Raw genomic sequence first — 6000 nt, 5'->3', positions numbered from 1 at the left:
CAACAGAGGAAGAAGGAGAGACAGGAATAGAAGGAAATGGATGTGCCGCTAATTGCCTCCATGAACATCTGCCTCCTTTGCCATGAGATCAGAAGAACCGGATGGTTCTGGGCTACCATTACTGAACATTTTGATCAAAGATTCTATAGACGAATCCTGATCAAGAGGGACAGTATGCAGAACAGAATGTCAAATTATCATGGAATCGAGCATGTCTGGAGTCATGGAGGCTGGATGAACCCCTAGAACTATTGTCCTGGGATAATCTTTAAACCTTAAACCAGAAATATCCCCTGAAGTCTTTTAAAACCAAACAATAGTTTAGCTTAACTAGTAAAGAATGCCTGCCTTGAGTATTATGCTCTTTTAAGATCTGTCTATACGGGATCAAATTGACAACAGCAACTCTACCGATTAGAACCTGAGGGGGCAGTGAGTTTATGTTAATGGGGGGATAACGGAAAAGGAGGGTGAAAATGGTTGCACAACTTGAGGAATGTAATCAGTGTCACTGAATTGTACCTGTAGAAACTGTTGAATGGGTGTATGTTCTGCTGTGTATATTCCGAACAGCAGCAAAAATTATATAAAAAACTACATCTTGATCCTAAAACAACTATTTCAGTTGTATTTCTGTCTCTTCTTCCTGACACTGTGCACATGCTTACATATTTACCAATAACCATGAGAACTAACATTTATTAGGCACTTGTTGCATGCCTGGCACTGTCCTAAGCACTTTGAGGTAGGTGCTGTTGTTATCTGAGATGATGGAACAGGCATAGTGGAATGAAGCAGCCCAAAGTCATCACGCAGCAGGTAAGTGGCAGAGCCTGGCCACAGAACCAGGACCGTATCAAGATCAGGACCAATATTTAAAAGACGCAGAGTTAGATCAGAAGGGAGGAGGCCAGACAATACTGGGGTAAGAGATGCTGAGGCCTGAGCTGGGACTTCTCCCTAGCTGAATCCCTCCTAGGTCAACAGATGGGGAAATTGAGGCCCAGAAAGGGGAGTGCCTTCCCCAAGGGTCACACAGACACAAGGGACCCTTTATGAAGGTCCTGGGGGCTCTGATAAAGCCCTGAGATGCTGGACAGGGTGTAGTGTGAAGAGGGCCTGGCCTGAGCATCCAGGGTCCCACTCTACCCCTGGAAAAATTACAGGCTTTGGCATCAGGCAGACTTTGGCATCTACCCCTTCTCAGCTGTGTGACTGTGGGCTAATCACTTCCCCCCTCTGCACCTCAGTTTTCTTATATGTCAAATGAGGACAATAATTGTACCTACCTGATGAAGTTGTCGTGATAATTCAGGGAGACAATTCAGGTAAAGCAGAGGTCACAAATTGAATCCAGCCTACAGAAAGACTTTGTCTTTCGCAATGCTTGAAAAAATCAGCCAACATTTAAAAATAATGCAATTAAAAATCTACAGTATTGGTGAAAAGTGAGACACATTCCTTTTATTAGTCAAGGACAAGACAAGGGTGCCTGTTATCATGGCTCCAACATTATGCTGGAGGCCTAGCTAAAGCAATAATGCAAGAAAAATAAATAAATGACAAAAGGATCATAAAGGATTAAATAATAGCAAGGATGCTGGATTCAAGATCAATGTATAAAAGTCTACTGTGTTCCTATACTCCAGAAGCAGTTAGGAAATGTAATGAAAAAACTGGGAGATTTCATATAAAAATCTGAATTTCTGACTTCTATTGAAAATTGGGGTATCTGGCACAGTCGGGCAGCAGTTGGTTGAGCTGTGCTAGGCCAGTTCCTTTAGATGGCCATAGTCCCCACTCTTCTGTACTGCCTCCCTGAGTGTCAGTTGCTATTTACTGTACTTGCGTTGGTTTATTTTAGAATAGAGAAATATTTCTGACTTGTGTTGTAGATTGAACTGTGTCCCCCCCTCCCCACCCCCCGCAAAAAAAAAAATATATATATATGTTATAAATCCTAACTTCTATGCCTGTGGTTATAATCACATTTGGGAATGAGTTGTCTTTGTTAATGAGACAGGATTACTGTAGGGTGTGTCGAGTCAATCTCTTTTGAGATTTATAAGAGTTAAATGGAAACCCTGGTGGCGTAGTAGTTAAGTGTTATGGTTGCTAACCAAAAGGTTGGCAGTTCAAATCCACCAGGTGCCCCTTGGAAACTCTATGGGGGCAGTTCTACTCTGCCCTATAGAGTCACTATGAGTCGCAATCGACTCGACGGCAACGGGTTAAGAGTTAAACACAAGTGAGCGAGGAGAGATGGGGGAAGAGAGATGCCAAGCCACCTGAATATCCACCAAGAACAGAAGCTCAGAAGAGACAAGGACCTTCCTCCAGAGCCAACAGAGAGAGAAAGCCTCCTAGACTTCTAGCCTCCTAAACTGTGAGAAAATAAATTTCTGTTTGTTAAAGCCACTTGCTTGTAGTATTGCTGTTATAGCAGCACTGGATAACTAAGACACTATGTCTGTCAAAAGTAGGAAAACAAGATGGCCAGCCAGCAAGGGCCACATGATTTTTCATGTTTCTGGCCCACTTTACGCATCCAACTTCCTGTCTGGACTCTGGGTATTTGACTTCAGGAACCCTGTAAATACAACTTCCTTTCCTTCCTCTTCCTTCCAGTCTTCTGTCTGCTTCTAAGCTTTCTGGCTTCAGTTTCTTTACCAGCAAATGTGGAAAGTTGAGTCATGGCTAACTTTATTAAGTGCCTACTAAGTGCTGAGCCCTATGCTGTATGCTTTATTACATGTTCTTCAATCTTCAAGACAACCTTAAAGGCAAGTACTTTTATCATGCTCATTTTACAGATGGGGAAACCAAGTCTCAGAGAGGTGAAGCGACCTGCCCAAGGATTCACAGCCAGAATATGTGGAGCTTGGATTCAAACCCAGGACTGACAGATTCCAAAGTTCATGCTTTGCCTTAGGATCTCTAAAGGTCTGGCTAGCTCCAGCCCGCTGGGATTTCATTTGGAGCCATTTCTCCCAGGCTGCAACCACTGTCGTCCTCAGTCACCACCAGTCAGGTCCGGGCCACCATCTTCTCTTGCATGGATGACTGCATCAGCCTTCTCTCTGGTCTCCTTGCTTTCTCTCTTCCCCCACCATAGTCCATTCTTTTGACAGTGGCCCAAGGGATCTTTCTAGAGCCTGAATCAGATCATGCCACTTTCTTATTCAAAATCCTCCAGTGGCTTCCAGTATCTCCCAGAATAGAATCCAAAGTTTTTCCTGTAGCCTTCAAGGTTCTGGGTGATCCTGCCCCTGCCTATCTTTTCAGCATCATCTCCTACCACTCCTCTCCCTCTGCTCTGGCCACACCTGCCCCCTTGCTGTTTCTACACCATATAAGCTAGTTCCTGCCACAGGACCTTTGCTGTTGCTGTTTCCTCTGTCTAGAATACTCTTCCTCCAGATTTTCACATGGTTAGGTCCCTCCCTTCATTTGCCTTTGTCCAAAAGTCAGTCTCTTCCGAGACACCTTCCCTGGCCAATCTGTCTAAAATAGCCGCTGTCCCCACCCCATCAGTCTCTAATTCTTATTCTGCTTTATTTAATTCATTGCTGTTGACATTATATTAGCCATTTCTTTATTGCCTGTTCTCCTAAGTAGAAATAAAAGGCCCACGAGGCCTAAAACTAGTTCTACAGTGCCTAGAATTGTGCCTGGTACACAGCAGGTGCTCAATCAATGCTGAATGAATGAATTATATCAGCAATCTGAGAAAACAAGGTGCCCTCTACCCATCCCCTTCTCCCACCCCAGGGAGGCCAAGGGTGAATTCTCCCCCAGTAAGAATCTGGTATGTAGGCTAAGAAATGGCTAACCCAGAGCCCTGGGAAGCAATGTCTGATATAAAATACCCTTCATTTGTTCAAGAGGGAGCTGAGAATATCTGGGACAAATGTTGAAGGCTGTGGCAACTGCTCTCAACTGACAGAGCAGGTGTCTCTGTGGCCCAGGAGGACCGGTTGGACCAGTTTTATCTCCCTTGGGGAAGAAGGGGTGGAGGTGCAGCTGCTCCCAACCCCCAAGGCTTCCAGCAAGTTGGCACCCCCCATTCCCCCCCCCCCCCGGCTTCTTGTGAGACTAAAGAGTGGTGATCAGGGAGGCTAGCAGATTCCGACTGAGAGTTGGAGGTGGCTCCCTAAGTGCCAAGGGTGGCTGGTGTAGGTGAGGCACAGAACTCTGAGGCAAGAACCTCAGAACCTGAGAAGGGTGGGTAGGGAGATGGGACAGACTGTGCACTGGAGGGGGTCTTGCACTTGAACTAATGGTAAGTTACAAGGTGTACTCCATACTCATTCAAGTGAGGGTGTGCAGATCATGCAACAGGCACTGTACCTTCGAGAGCCACACAGCTTCCCATAAATAACTTGTGACCCCTGGGACTTCACCCTAGAGAAACCCACATCCTCACCCAGGCCAAGGCCCAAGGCAGAGTTAGATTAGAAGTCCCCCCTTCAAAAGGGAGGACAGGTCCACATCCTTGGAATATCCTCTTGGCTCTACCTTCAAAATATATCCAGAACCCCACCACTTCTCACCTTCTTCACGGCCATCACTCTGGTTCAGGTCACCATCATCTCTCACCTGGACTATGACAGCAGTCTCCTGTGGTTAACAGAATAATGTCCTCCCCTCCTGCCTCCAAGATGTCCATGTTCTAAAATGGACTTTGTAGATGTGATTAAGTTAGAGATCTTGTAATGGGGAGATTATCCTGGATTATCTGGGGAGGCCCAATGTAGTTACAAGGGTCCTTATAAAAGGGAAACAGGAAAGTCAGAGTCAGAGAGAGACTGGAAGATGCTACCCTTCTGGCTTTGAAGATGGAGGAAGGGGCCACAAGCCAAGAAAGGCCGGAAGCTTCTAGAAGCTAGGAAAGGCAAGGGAATGAATTCTACCCTAGGACCTCCAGAAAGTATGCAGCCCTGCCAACAACTTGATTTTAGTCCAATTAGACTCATGTCAGGCTTCTGACCTCTGGAACTGTAAGATAATAAACTAGTGTTGTTTTTAGCTATTAAGCCTGTGGTAATTTGTTACAGCAGCAATAGGAAACTAATACACCTCCTCACTGGCCTTCTATCACCACTCTAACCCTTCAGATCATTTTCCACATGACAACCAAAAATCAAACCCATTGCCATCAAGTCGATTCAGACTCCTGGTGACCTCATATGTGACAGAGCAGAACTGCTTTAGTGGTTTCTCCTGGCTGTAATTTTTTCAGTAGCAGATTTCCAGGCCTTTCTCCTGTGGTGCTGCTAGGTGGATTTGAACCACCAACTTTTAGGTTATTAGTTGAGTCCAAACCATTTACACCACCCAGGGACCTTACATGGCAACCAGAGGAGGTCCTTTTAAAAATGTATGTCAGATCTAGGCACTGCACTGCTCAAAACCCTCCAATGGCTCCGATGTCTCTCAGAATAAAAGCCAAAGTCCTTTCAATGTCGTTCAACGGCCTACATGATGGGAGACGATCCTCCTGTCACGTCCCTGCCTTCTTTCTTCCCAACTCCCCTTACTCCCTGCAGTCCAGCCACACTGGCCTCCCTCAAGCACACCAGGTGCCCTTCAACATTAGAGAATTTCTTTGCATGGGCTGTACACTCTAGATGGCACACTGTTCCCCCAGATACTCACATGGGTCTTTCTACTTCTCCTTCAAGTCTTTTCATAGTAACTAAGGTTTTATTTATTCGGCTTCTCTTGACATGTTTCATAAATATATATATGTAAATGTATGATCTTTAATCACGTGACTTTGGGCGGTTTCTAGTTTTGTGGGTCTCAGTTTCCTCAACTGTAAGATAGGGGGTGATATAGTAATGCTTATTTAGTGGGACGGTGATGGATGAAGAGAAGATGAGATTTTGTATGCAAAGGTACTCTGCAAACAAAAAAAAAAAATACATTCTTCTATTGCTGTTCTAACCAGAGGTGTTTTTTAAATTGAGATATAGTGTGTTTATTGAAGTATGTAAG

This window comes from Trichechus manatus, unplaced genomic scaffold, assembly GCF_000243295.1.
Source record: "Trichechus manatus latirostris isolate Lorelei unplaced genomic scaffold, TriManLat1.0 scaffold00008, whole genome shotgun sequence".
In the NCBI taxonomy this organism is placed as follows: Eukaryota; Metazoa; Chordata; class Mammalia; order Sirenia; family Trichechidae; genus Trichechus; species Trichechus manatus.
The sequence above is the reverse complement of the archived record's forward strand: the minus strand, read 5'-3'. Positions refer to the sequence as shown.